The sequence below is a fragment of the Lepidochelys kempii genome, chromosome 1 (assembly GCF_965140285.1).
Source record: "Lepidochelys kempii isolate rLepKem1 chromosome 1, rLepKem1.hap1, whole genome shotgun sequence".
Lineage (NCBI taxonomy): Eukaryota > Metazoa > Chordata > Testudines > Cheloniidae > Lepidochelys > Lepidochelys kempii.
The window spans coordinates 220471656-220485576 of NC_136380.1; positions in this window are offsets into that span (position 1 = coordinate 220471656).

Sequence of the window (13921 nt, forward strand, 5' to 3'; positions counted from 1 at the left end):
CATTAACTCGGTGGAGCGCTTCCACAGTACCGAGGCTAGAGTCGACTTCCAGAGCATTGCACTGTGGGTGGCTATCCCACAGTTCCCGCAATCTCCGCTGCCCATTGGAATTCTGGGTTGAGATCCCAATGCCTGATGGGGCTAAAACATTGTCGCGGGTGGTTCTGGGTACATATCGTCAGGCCCCTGTTCCCTCCCTCCCTCCGTGAAAGCAAGGGCAGACAATCGTTTCACGCCTTTTTTCCTGAGTTACCTGTGCAGACGCCATACCACGGCAAGCATGGAGCCCGCTCAGGTAACCATCACCCTATGTCTCCTGGGTGCTGGCAGACGTGGTACTGCATTGCTACACAGCAGCATCAACCCATTGCCTTGTGGCAGCAGACAGTACAGTACGACTGGTAGCCGTCCTCGTCATGTCCGAGGTGCTCCTGGCCACCAGAACCTGGCAAAGCGATAACGGGCGAGGAGGCGACGTCAGCGTGGTCACGTGAGTGATCAGGACATGGACACAGATTTCTCTGAAAGCATGGGCCCTGCCAATGCATGCATCATGGTGCTAGTGGGGCAGATTCATGCTGTGGAACGCCGATTCTGGGCTCGGGAAACAAGCACAGACTGGTGGGACCGCATAGTGTTGCCGGTCTGGGATGATTCCCAGTGGCTGCGAAACTTTCGCATGCGTAGGGGCACTTTCATGGAACTTTGTGACTTGCTTTCCCCTGCCCTGAAGCGCATGAATACCAAGATGAGAGCAGCCCTCACAGTTGAGAAGTGAGTGGTGATAGCCCTGTGGAAGCTTGCAACGCCAGACAGCTACCGGTCAGTTGGGAATCAATTTGGAGTGGGCAAATCTACTGTGGGGGCTGCTGTGATGCAAGTAGCCCACGCAATCAAAGATCTGCTGATATCAAGGGTAGTGACCTTGGAAATGTGCAGGTCATAGTGGATGGCTTTGCTGCAATGGGATTCCCTAACTGTGGTGGGGCCATAGACGGAACCCATATCCCTATCTTGGCACCGGAGCACAAAGCTGGCGAGTACATAAACCGCAAGGGGTACTTTTCAATAGTGCTGCAAGCTCTGGTGGATCACAAGGGACGTTTCACCAACATCAACGTGGGATGGCCGGGAAAGGTACATGACGCTCGCATCTTCAGGAACTCTAGTCTGTTTCAAAAGCTGCAGGAAGGGACTTTATTCCCAGACCAGAAAATAACTGTTGGGGATGTTGAAATGCCTATACGTATCCTTGGGGATCCAGCCTACCCCTTAATGCCATGGCTCATGAAGCCGTACACAGGCAGCCTGGACAGTAGTCAGGAGCCATTCAACTACAGGCTGAGCAAGTGCAGAATGGTGGTAGAATGTGCATTTGGACGTTTAAAGGCGTGCTGGCGCAGTTTACTGACTTGCTTAGACCTCAGTGAAACCAATATTCCCACTGTTATTACTGCTTGCTGTGTGCTCCACAATATCTGTGAGAGTAAGGGGGAGATGTTTATGGCGGGGTTGAGGCAAATCACCTGCTCCTGGTTACATGCAGCCAGACACCAGGGCAGTTAGAAGAGCACAGGAGGGCGCAGTACGCATCAGAGAAGCTTTGAAAACCAGTTTCATGACTGGCCAGGCTACGGTGTGAAAGTTCTCTTTGTTTCTCCTTGATGAAACCCCCGCCCCTTGGTTCACTCTACTTCCCTGCAAGCTAACCACCCTCCCCTTCTCCCTTTAATCATTGCTTGCAGAGGCAATAAAGTCATTGTTGCTTCACATTCATGCATGCTTTATTCATTCATCACACAAATAGGGGGATGACTACCAAGGTAGCCCAGGAGGGGTGGTGGAGGAGGGAAGGAAAATGCCACACAGCACTTTAAAAGTTTACAACTTTAAAATTTATTGAATGCCAGCCTTCTTTTTTTGGGCAATCCTCTGTGGCGGAGTGGCTGGTTGGCCGGTGGCCCCCCCACTGCGTTCTTGGGCGTCTGGGTGTGGAGGCTATGGAACTTAGGGAGGAGGGCGGTTGGTTACACAGGGGCTGTAGTGGCAGCCTGTGCTCCAGCTGCCTTTGCTGCAGCTCAACCATACACTGGAGCATACTGGTTTGGTCCTGCAGCAGCCTCAGCATTGAATCCTGCCTCCTCTCATCACACCGCCGCCACATTTGAGCTTCAGCCCTCTCTTCAGCCCACCACTTACTCTCTTCAGCCTGCCACTTACTCTCTTCAGCTCGCCACCTCTCCTCCCGGTCATTTTGTGCTTTCCTGCACTCTGACATTATTTGCCTCCACGCATTCGTCTGTGCTCTGTCAGTGTGGGAGGACAGCATGAGCTCAGAGAACATTTCATCACGAGTGCATTTTTTTTTCTTTCTAAGCTTCACTAGCCTCTGGGAAGGAGAAGATCCTGTGATCATTGAAACACATGCAGCTGGTGGAGAAAAAAAAGGGACAGCGTTATTTAAAAAGACACATTTTATAAAACAGCGGCTACACTCTTTCAGGGTAAACCTTGCTGTTAACATTACATACATAGTACATGTGCTTTCGTTACAAGGTCACATTTTGCCTCCCCCTACCGCGTGGCTACCCCCTCAACCCTCCCCCCTCCCCGTGGCTAACAGCGGGGAACATTTCTGTTCAGCCACAGGCAAACAGCCCAGCAGGAATGGGCTCCTCTGAGTGTCCCCTGAAGAAAAGCACTCTATTTCAACCAGGTGACCATGAATGATATCTCACTCTCCTGAGGATAACACAGAGAGATAAAGAATGGATGTTGTTTGAACGCCAGTAAACATACACTGCAATGCTTTGTTGTACAATGATTCCCGAGTACGTGTTACTGGCCTGGAGTGGTAAAGTGTCCTACCATGGAGGATGCAATAAGGCTGCCCTCCCCAGAAACCTTTTGCAAAGGCTTTGGGAGTACATCCAGGAGAGCCGTGAATGCCAGGACAAAGTAATCCTTTCACATGCTTGCTTTTAAACCATGTATAGTATTTTAAAAGGTACACTCACTGGAGGTCCCTTCTCCGCCTGCCGGGTCCAGGAAGCAGCCTTGGGTGGGTTCGGGGGGTACTGGCTCCAGGTCCAGGGTGAGAAACAGTTCCTGGCTGTCGGGAAAACCGGTTTCTCCTCTTGCTTGCTGTGAGCTACCTACAACCTCCTCCTCATCATCATCTTCTTCATCCCCAAAACCTGCTTCCGTGTTGCCTCCATCTCCATTGAAGGAGTCAAACAACACTGCTGGGGTAGTGGTGGCTGAACCCCCTAAAATGGCATGCAGCTCATCATAGAAGCGGCATGTTTGGGGGTCTGACCCGGAGCGGCCGTTCGCCTCTCTGGTTTTCTGGTAGGCTTGTCTCAGCTCCTTTAGTTTCACGTGGCACTGCTTTGGATCCCTGTTATGGCCTCTGTCCTTCATGCCCTGGGAGATTTTGACAAAGGTTTTGGCATTTCGAAAACTGGAACAGAGTTCTGATAGCACGGATTCCTCTCCCCATACAGCGATCAGATCCCGTACCTCCCGTTCAGTCCATGCTGGAGCTCTTTTGCGATTCTGGGACTCGATCATGGTCACCTCTGCTGATGACCTCTGCATGGTCACCTCTGCTGATGAGTTCTGCGTGGTCACCTGCAGCTTGCCACGCTGGCCAAACAGGAAATGAGATTCAAAAGTTCGTGGTTCTTTTCCTGTCTACTTGGCCAGTGCATCTGAGTTGAGAGTGCTGTCCAGAGCGGTCACAATGGAGCACTCTGGGATAGCTCCCGGAGGCCAATACCGTCGAATTGTGTCCACAGTACCCCAAATTCGACCCGGCAAGGCCGATTTAAGCGCTAATCCACTTGTCAGGGGTGGAGTAAGGAAATTGATTTTAAGAGCCCTTTAAGTCGAAATAAAGGGCTTCATCGTGTGGATGGGTGCAGGTTTACATTGATTTAACGCTGCTAAATTCGACCTAAAGTCCTAGTGTAGACCAGGGCTCAGTCCCTCTGTATCCTATCCCTACCTTCCAGCGTATCTACCGCTCCTCCCAGTTTAGTGTCATCTGCAAACTTGCTGAGGGTGCAATCCACGCCATCCTCCAGATCATTAATGAAGATATTGAACAAAACCGGTCCCAGGACCGACCCTTCGGGCACTCCGCTTGATACGGGCTGCCAACTAGACATGGAACCATTGATCACTACCTGTTGAGCCCAACAACCTAGCAGCTTTCTATCCACCTTATAGTCCATTCATCCAGCCCTCACTTCTTTAACTTGCTGGCAAGAATACTGTGGGAGACAGTGTCAAAAGCTTTGCTAAAGTCAAGAAACCACTGCTTTCCCCTCATCCACAGAGCCAGTTATCTCATCATAGAAGGCAATTAGGTTAGTCAGGCATGACTTGCCCTTGGTGAATCCATGCTGACTGTTCCGGATCACTTTCCTCTCCTCGAAGTGCTTCAAAATTGATTCCTTGAGGACCTGCTCCATGATTTTTCCAGGGACTGAGGTGAGTCTGACTGGCCTGTAGTTCCCCAGATCCTGCTTCTTCCCTTTCGTTATGCATAGCTATAGATGAGAATTGTGACAATATCATCATCATCATCGTCGTCAATGATGGACTACCAACATTACCTTAAATCAACAAGCCTTTTGTAGTTATCCCATCAATATTTTCGACCACTCTTTTTAGCAAATTGGCTGTGATGCATGTACAAATCGGAAGAGGAGGAGGCATCCAGTAGTCAGCAAAGAGGGTCATTTGAACATCAGCACAGAAGCTCTGAATGCTGAGTGATGAGGAGGTGAACCCAAAGCAGCATCACACAGGTTTGAAGTTCCACTGGAATCACTGAGTGGTTAGCATCACTCACTAGTGTGACAAGGACAGTCAAGAATAGATCAGGTTGAATTCTGCAAGAATATTCAGTTGAATTTCAAACAGCTGTTCTGTGTAATGAGGCTCATGCCCCTTACTATTCACCTGTTGCAAACATAGGCATGCACAGCTTTTTGTTAGCATGACAGTAAGGTGATTGGCCACGCTTCACACAGATGCCTGTTTTCACATATGAGCAAGGATATTTCCTATTCATTTTTATTCACTATTTTTCATAGTGAAGCTATATTTATCTAAACCCCGACTAGCTGAATATGATATACCTGTTTGTAAAATAAGTATCTCCATGAAAAATTTCCAGCAGAAACAAGGTTTTCATTTTTTTTGACAAATTCACAAAAATTTCCCAGTGTTTCAATGAGTAGCAAAAAAGGTTGTTTTTGTTCTTTGGTAAAAACATTTGATTGTTATTTGTAAAAGTGGAAAATTTTGAAAAAAGTGAAAGTTTTCATGAAAATTTTCGTTTTGTAAAAGGGTTATTATTCATGGAAGACATTTTTAAAACAAAATGTTTTGTCGAGCTCTAATTTTAGATGCTTCTTCAAACCCAAGGTTCACAGAAACATTCTTTGTTTATTGGCACTCTGATCATTCAAAGACAGTTAATTAGCTGTGTTTGCTGTTTGTCATTTGTTATTTTCCAGTTTAATAAGTTCCAGTCATTTAATCAAGGAATGGAAACAATACCATTGCCATAAGTGAATAGTGAATTGTAGATGGCAGAAGTGAAGAATTTGTGAACAATCCATATGCTGAAAATTGTCCATCCAAATTATTCAACTACTATTTAAGAATAACAAATTTGCAGAAATCAGGAATGATTTGCAAATGATTCGGAAACCAAAAAAAAGAGGTCTAATTCACTGGCTATTTTATTTACAACTTGAGCAGTCAAGAAACTTCAATAGATAGAGAAGTTTGGTTGCTATCTATGTTATACCTGGTCCCTAAAGTAAAAATGAAAATATTTCTTTCCCTGCCAGCCATTTCTGACACATATAAAAGAAAAATATTATTGCTAGAAAGCCCATGAAAAGAGGGAGGAGTGGTCTTGCATTTAGCTTTGAATGCAGTGAGGTTATTTCTTTTGGCAGTGAATGCCATAGTCTTGGTCAAGTTCCTGTGAAATTTCTGTCTCCTGTGGTCATAAGCCTCCCTGTATTGCACATCAGTTTCATTATTCCAACAGAATCTAGCTGTTCTGGGAGATCCTGGCCTTGAAGAGAGACAGCCTCTCAGGTAGTTGAGGACCAATTCCATGCAAGGCTTTGAAAACCCTGCACTGGACTCTGTGTTCAATGGGGAGCTGCTGCAGAGAACAGTGAATGAAGACAAAAGTGTTTTCCTGGTACAGTGTGTTGCAGAACAAGTAGGCAGCTTATGTTCTAACCTAGCTGGAACTTTCTAGGGGCCTGGGACTTCATTCATAGATACAGAGAATTGCATTAGTCAAGCGTAGGTATTACACATATATGGAACACTCTGGCTAGTTCAGAGTCTGATAATTCTTTAGCAATGCCTCAGCTGATAGCCACAGTGCATACACATGCTATAGTAAACTTCCATCCTGCTTGCATATCTCAGCCACTCCACATTATCCCTTACCTATATTCTAAGTAGCCATTGCAGCATCAAAGACAGAGCATAATTGTCTGAGACCTGAATTATGTTCTGCCTTGCAACTATCTATTTTATTCTATATCATTTGGTTTCATCATACTCTTTACCTACCAGAGGAATTGGAAAGATTACAAATCCCTAGTAGATGAGCTGATTATTGTACTAACTGATGTGGATATATGAAAAAATTACATTAAGTAATGTATGAATCATGAATCACAAGATGATTTAATTGCATCTGAGTTGCAGTCAAGACATGGAAAATTGCAGAAAAAATAATAAGAGCTTTATAAATTGCAGTAATTTGGAAAAGCCAGAGAAGACCTATTTGTTTAAGAAAAAATATCTGGAACAATATAAACACTTAAGTATCAGGTTATGCCTGCTTTTTTTTTTCTCTTTTTCTTTTTTTAAATATAACCAGACATTTTGCTGCAGCTGTATTTCGCTCAGTAATGCCTGGGGACTGACAGCGGGAGCCCCGGCATGCTGGGGGGCATCAGCTGCCTGGGGCCACTGGCCGTCAGCCACCAGGGCAGCTGACAAAATTGTGGTGGAACCCTAGTATTATGGGATCCACAATTTTGACAATATTGCAAATTAAGTAGGGCCTTATATATAAAGATACAAATAGTTTATAGAATGCAAAATAACCCTTTCTTAATTATATTAAGCAGCATACATTCATATTATCAAATACATTTGATTAGATCAGATGAAATTAACAACGTAAAGGGAATAACTGATCATAAAGGCTTTTTAATCCTTAGATTCAAATTATATCTAGATTACATAGAGAATCAGTTAGGATCCATGTCAATAATTTTCTTTTATACAATTTTTTTTTGTTTGCTGAGTCATCTTTCTCTTGGGTATTTTCGGCCTGATTCTACTCAAGTCAGTGGGAATCTTTCCTTAGGCAGGGACTAGCATGGGGTCAGACAGGATTATTTGTAGGAAGAGCACGATTAAATTTTGTGGTAGAATTTGATTATAACATAGCCACTATAAATAATTTAATAGGACTTCTAGTCAATTTTAAGTTTTTTAAGGAGGTGCCTAGAGCTTGGGATGGGGGCTTTTCTCCATTTTATACATTCAGATAAATAAAATGCTGAAAATGAAAAGAAAACTGCACAGAGTTCTGTGGTATAAGCTTCTGTAAAACCCAATATGACATTTCATTAAAGCCTTTTAGCATTCAGATTTCCAATGCCACATAAAGGGTCAGATTCCGCTTCCCAGACTCACACTGAATAGCACCTTTCTCCACAAGCAGTCCCATTGAAGTCGATAGGGTTGCTTGTGGAGTAAGATGCTATTAAATGTCAGCATGTGGCCCTCAGACATTGATTTCAATTTTGATATGTCAGTGCCCTTAAAACAACCACCACCAACTGCCCCTCCCCCCGCAAGTCCCTGCTCTTAGCAGGAATTTTGGGACAAGAGGACATTTAAGGTCTCTATTTTGCAATGGGATCTGTGGGGTTCAATCCTTGTACCCATATGGAATCCTACTGAAGTCAAATAAGGATTGCAGCTAACATTATCATTCATCCTGATGCATTCTTAGGATCTCAAAGAATGTTCAATTCTAAGTTACATTATATGCCCTGGAAATAGTCATGAGTTTCACCCAAGTGTTTGACTAGCTAAATATGTCACATCCCTAGCATTCCATCTAGATAGCACTAAAAACCAGCTGATGTTCACATGAAGGCCAGCTCTAATTACTGGGAGATGACAAGGAAGTACTGGGTGGTTGTTTTTTTTTTAAATGCATGCTCACATTAGAAGAATGACATCTGCTTCAACAGACTTCCTGTGAAGGAATGAACCTAGGGCTGGCATTATTCATTCATAAGGCAAGACAGTCATTCAGGGACTGGGCCCTGGAGAGAAATACAGATGAGGGACTATCAACAAGCACATATCATTGAAAGACTGGAAAAAATATTTTTTCTTGAACACTAAGGACCAGACTTCTCTGGACCCTTTTGTGGGTGCACAGGGGAGCGGGCCAGGACACAAAAGGCCTTCACTCCTTCTTGAGAGGCCATTCAATATCAAAAGACTATCACAGTCCCTGTGCTTTGTGCTGCCCCTCTGTGCAGCTCAGGAGCTACGCATTCTCAAATGAGGTAGGTACATGTCCCTCCCCTGCATTGGCTAATGGAATGGGGTGACAAGCCTAATACCACTATCCTTGTGCAGCAGGAACCGGGGGGAGGGCCGGGGGCGGGGGAGGAGGCGAAAGATGTGCTTTGTGACTGCCTGAGGGGGAGTCCTTCCTCAGTGCTTAATTTGTAATGAAAGAGGTGCTGGTTCTCAAGCACTGTTTTTACATTCATAACTGATGCAACAAGTCCAGAGGTGCTGGGGCTATAAACTGCCAAGACTAGAGGTGCCAGGCTCAGCCCTGGTCCAAATTAATCACAGTCCTTCCCTGAGGTGGTTCAGTCAACATCAGCTTTTCCACGGGGCAGTTCTTGAGTGACAGTGTCTACTCTAGGCATTAGAAAGCATGAACTTCTTATCGGGTAAGCCCCTTGTTTGTGTTAGTCCAGCACCTCGTGCAATGGGGTCCTGGTCTATGACTGGGAGCTTTGGTACTATGCTAATATCTAGCATCAGGGGTGAAGTTAAATAATGAGCATGAATCATTGCTTAACAGTGTACTTTTACCTCTCCCGTGAGAGCAAAGCCATACACACACACCCCCTGCATTTTTCTAAACACATGGCGGTACTTCATTATTTCCTATGCCTTTGTGTACATGCCATAATTATTTGACATTTCAAGTCTTTTTATAAAAAAGAGATTATTTCTCACTGCTACAGAGTTTACACTTAGGCCATGTCTATACATACAAGCTTACAGCTGCACAGCTGTACCGATACAGCTGTGCCACTGTAAAGCGCTCGTGCAGCCGAGTTATGCCACTGGGAGAAACCTCGCCTGTCGACATTAGAAAACCAGCTCAGTGAGTGGCTGTAGGTACGCTGGTGGGAGACTCCCACTGACGTAGCCCTGTGCACACCAGAAACTTGAGCGACCAACCTTTTGCCAACATAAGTCCTAGTGTAGACGTGGCCATAGTGTAATGAACCTGCTGGTTCATTACCGTGTACAGTTCTGTATGCCACCAGTACAGGGTTCCCTAATTCCTTCATCACAGGAAATCCAATCTCGTGCAGCATGGAGCTATGTTAGAGCAGGAGCAGCAGGCTGGAGACAGCAGCCTGAAAGCTGGCTATGGGAGGAAAGCTGGAGGGCAGGCAGTGGGGGAAGTGGGTCTGAAAGCTGGACAGAGACTAGCCCCATTGCTGGCAGAGGTAGCCTCTGCAGGAGGACATAGCACTGTGGCCTGCAGATGAGCCGGTGTGGAAGGGTCTGAATAGGACTCCTGTCTTATTACAGTTATACTGACCTGCGCTTAGAGGTGGGGTTAGGAGCTGATGTTTTATTTATTCTCTATAACCATTAAAGAAGTTGTGCCAGAGGTATTTGCACCATTTATTTCAGACATCTCTAGTAAAATGACCTTTGTTAATTCATTGGAACCCGAGAGTGTTTATGACACCCCACCAAGGTGCATGGAGCACCTAGTGCACTCATCTCAGCGGTCATGGTACACCCAGCACGCCACCAGGCAGCTAGGGACTGCCATGCCACAGCACTCAGAGCCACTCCCGGGAGTCAGTTACAATAGCAAAGCTCTCTAGTCTCCCGTGCCTATGTGAAACGGCTACTGAGTGAGCAAATGTCCAGCATATACAAGTGTCTCACTGTTTTTGAGGTAGATTGCAACCAATACAATCTTTCCACTTTTTCCTTGAAATACTGGCAAATGGATGCCAACCCAAAGAGTTCAACATTTATGAATCAGGCTGACAAAAATCATTAGATTGGCTTAAAAGTAATGAGATTTCTAGTGCCTCCCCCCCCCAACCCCTGAAACAAAACAAATGAAAAAGCTTTGAGTTTTTTCTTTGCTTTCTGGTTTGAGGCTTTAGGACTCGCTTGATTCCCATTTTAAGAGTTTTCTCTGCAGTCATGAGGTCTAGAAACTTGTTTAAGTGAGACTAGAGACTCTCTTGTTGTCGCAGGGCTCCAGGAACCAGGGCAGAAGTTCTGTCCCTTGGAGAGTGAAGACACAAAACAACTATCAAAAAGCCTGATACAGCCAGCCAGCCAGCAAAAAAAAAAAAAAAAAAAACCCCAAAAACAAAGTGGAACCAAATATAACTCCACAATCTACAGAACACCATCTCCTGAGAGAAACGATGGCACCACGATGCACCACATGGTCACTACACTACACTCCATCACCATCAATTTATCAAGACTACCCCTAACCAGAGGTGGATTATCTGTACTCTCCAACAGACTGAACTTCTGCTCCACCACAAAACCTGATACCATACTAAAGTGTGGAGAATGAGAAGAATTCGACCACTGACTTTGCCTTAAAGAACTTTTCACAACAGTGATATCACCATCCACAACCTTGTCCCCACTGACAGTCATAAGAAAAAAGAATCATCTGACTGGACACTCCATAGTGAATGAAACCATACACTTGATCATGCCATTGATTGGTTCAGGAAAAAGAATGGACTGTGAAATCCTTAAACATTACATCCTCCACAATCTCTCCACCACTGAGAGGTCAGCTATACAGTCCCTAAAAAGAAAAGGAGTACTTGTGGCACCTTAGAGACTAACCAATTTATTTGAGCATGAGCTTTCGTGAGCTACAGCTCACTTCATCGGATGCGCTGTAGCTCACGAAAGCTCATGCTCACGAAAGCTCATGCTCAAATAAATTGGTTAGTCTCTAAGGTGCCACAAGTACTCCTTTTCTTTTTGCGAATACAGACTAACACGGCTGTTACTCTGAAACCTGTCATTATACAGTCCCTGAAATTCAACCATCAGATAGGGATCAAACCAGCAGACTAGAGGGGCACCATCATAGTCTCAGTGAGTAGAGGGGCACCATCATAGTCCTGATGGTTACATTAACAAGGCCAACGTAACTTTCCGACACCACCTACTATAAAGAACTCAAAGAAGACCCCACACCATGGTTTACCCAGGAAGTTAAGGATATCATCAAATCTTTCCCCAAACAACTCCAAAAGAAACTCTACAACCTCATCCCCCACAAATCCACACCAGGGATCTTCTATATGCTTCCCAAGATATTTAAACAAGGGAACCCAGGCAGATGCATTATATCCAGCTATGGCACTCTTACTGAAGGAATATCAAGACTCATAGAAACCATCCTCAAACCACTCACCACACACAAAGGGCGACCTTCTTCCAGGACACAACCTACTTCCTCCAGAAACTCCACAACAACAACCTCCCTCAGACAACCATCCTTGCCCCCATGGATGTCACCTTCCCACAGACCAATGTCCCTCACAATGATGGCATTTCTGCCAGTCTCAAATATTTACAAGACAGTGGACAACACTCAGATATCCACCCCAAACACATTGTTAAACTCATCCATTTCATCCTTGCCCATAACAATTTTACAATCGACAACAAACACTTTATCCAAACCATAGGAACACCCGTGAGTACTAGGATAGCTCCCCAGTATGCCAACCTCTTTGTGGTCCACCTTGAGGGAGAATAAAATAAAAAAACAGTGGTATACATTGATGATCTTTTCGTCTTCTGGACGGATGACCTAAACTCCCGCATAGCTTTCCACCACCACCCATCCATTAAACTCTCTAGAACACTCCCACACCAGCATCAGACTTCCAGGACACCACAACAAGCTTTATCAATGTAACCCTATAACTATATACAAGAAACCCACAAATCACCACACTTACTTTCACAGATCCAGTCACCACACCGAGAAATCTGTTATTTACAGCCAAGCACTCAGATATCATAACTCCAAGGAGAAAGGTCTGGGATATACACTTAAAACCACCATTGCTAAACAAGGACACTCCACCAGAGAAGTAGATTGCATCGTGGAATTGGCCACCAGCGAGAACCTGCTTCAATACAGAAATAAACACCCCTCCGATCACACACCCTAGTTGTGACCTGCCACCCCACACTAGAATCCATATGGGGTATCAGTAAACAATTACAACTCTTACTTGACAGGGACCACATCTGGAAAGAAATCTTTCCTGAACCCTCTCTTCTGGCCTTCAAACAACCCCCAAGCCTCCTCAAGCTCATAATCAGAAGCAAGCTCAAGACTAGGACACATGAACTCAAAGCGGCACCTGACTTTGCCATAACAACAGGTGCTAAACCTGCAGACATACACCTTTTGAAATCCATGTTCCTATTACAACATATGGTATACTTCATCCAGTGCATTACATGCCTCAACAACAGCTATGTGGGTGAAACCAGACAATGACTACACTCTCAAATGAGCTCACAAAGGAAAGTGCTAAAAGACAAAAATACCACGTCATCTTTGGGTGAACACTTTTCACAAATCAATCACTGTATATCGAACTTCTCAGTCCTCATTCTCAAAGGAAATCTGCACAACACTTTTAAAGGACAGTCCTGGGATCTTAAATTCAAAACTATGCTAGACACTAAAAATTATAGACTGCATAGAGACATTGATGTAACAATCCATAAATCCAATCTATAACACACTAACCCACCCCCACGAAGCTGCCTCCCCCTTCTTCCTTTCTCTCCCTATGACTGGAGGGGTGTTAGCAGGCCACTTCACCTTGAATGGTCCCTTGAAATGTGTTTATCATAAATGGCTAACCAGTAGTTCTCAAACGTATTTGATCACACCCCTTTTCTTTGTGTCTGGAGTACTTTACACCCCCGCCCCATCACACAAGTACATATATCGGGGGGGAAAATGCAACTCTCACTAAGTATTAAAACCAGTAAGGCATTGATTCAGACAGAGCCATTTAAGTCTATAGCACGTAGCTCTCCAGCTACCCAGCTCTGAAGGCAGCGCCACTCCCAGCAGCAGCATAGAAGTAAGGGTGGCAATGCCACACCATGCCACCCTTACTTCTGCATTGCTCCTGGTAGCAACACTTTCTTCAGAGCTGGGTGCCTGTCCAGCAGCTGCTGCTCTCCACTCTGCCTTCTCCCACCCCTGCCTCCACCCCAGAATACATTCAGCACAGCCCCCAGTTTGTGAACCTCTGTGCTAAAATATCTGCTCCACCTTGTATTTAATGTGGCACTAAGTATGTTTCCCAAAACTGAAGAAGAGCTTTGGGTAAGCTTAAAAGCTTGTCTTTCACCATCAGAAGTCGGTCCAATAAAAGATATTACCTCATGCACCTTTTGTCTCTCTAATATCCTGGCACCAACACGGCTACAACACTTCATGTGAAAATGTCTAACAGAAACAAGACTTTCCACCCTCTCAATT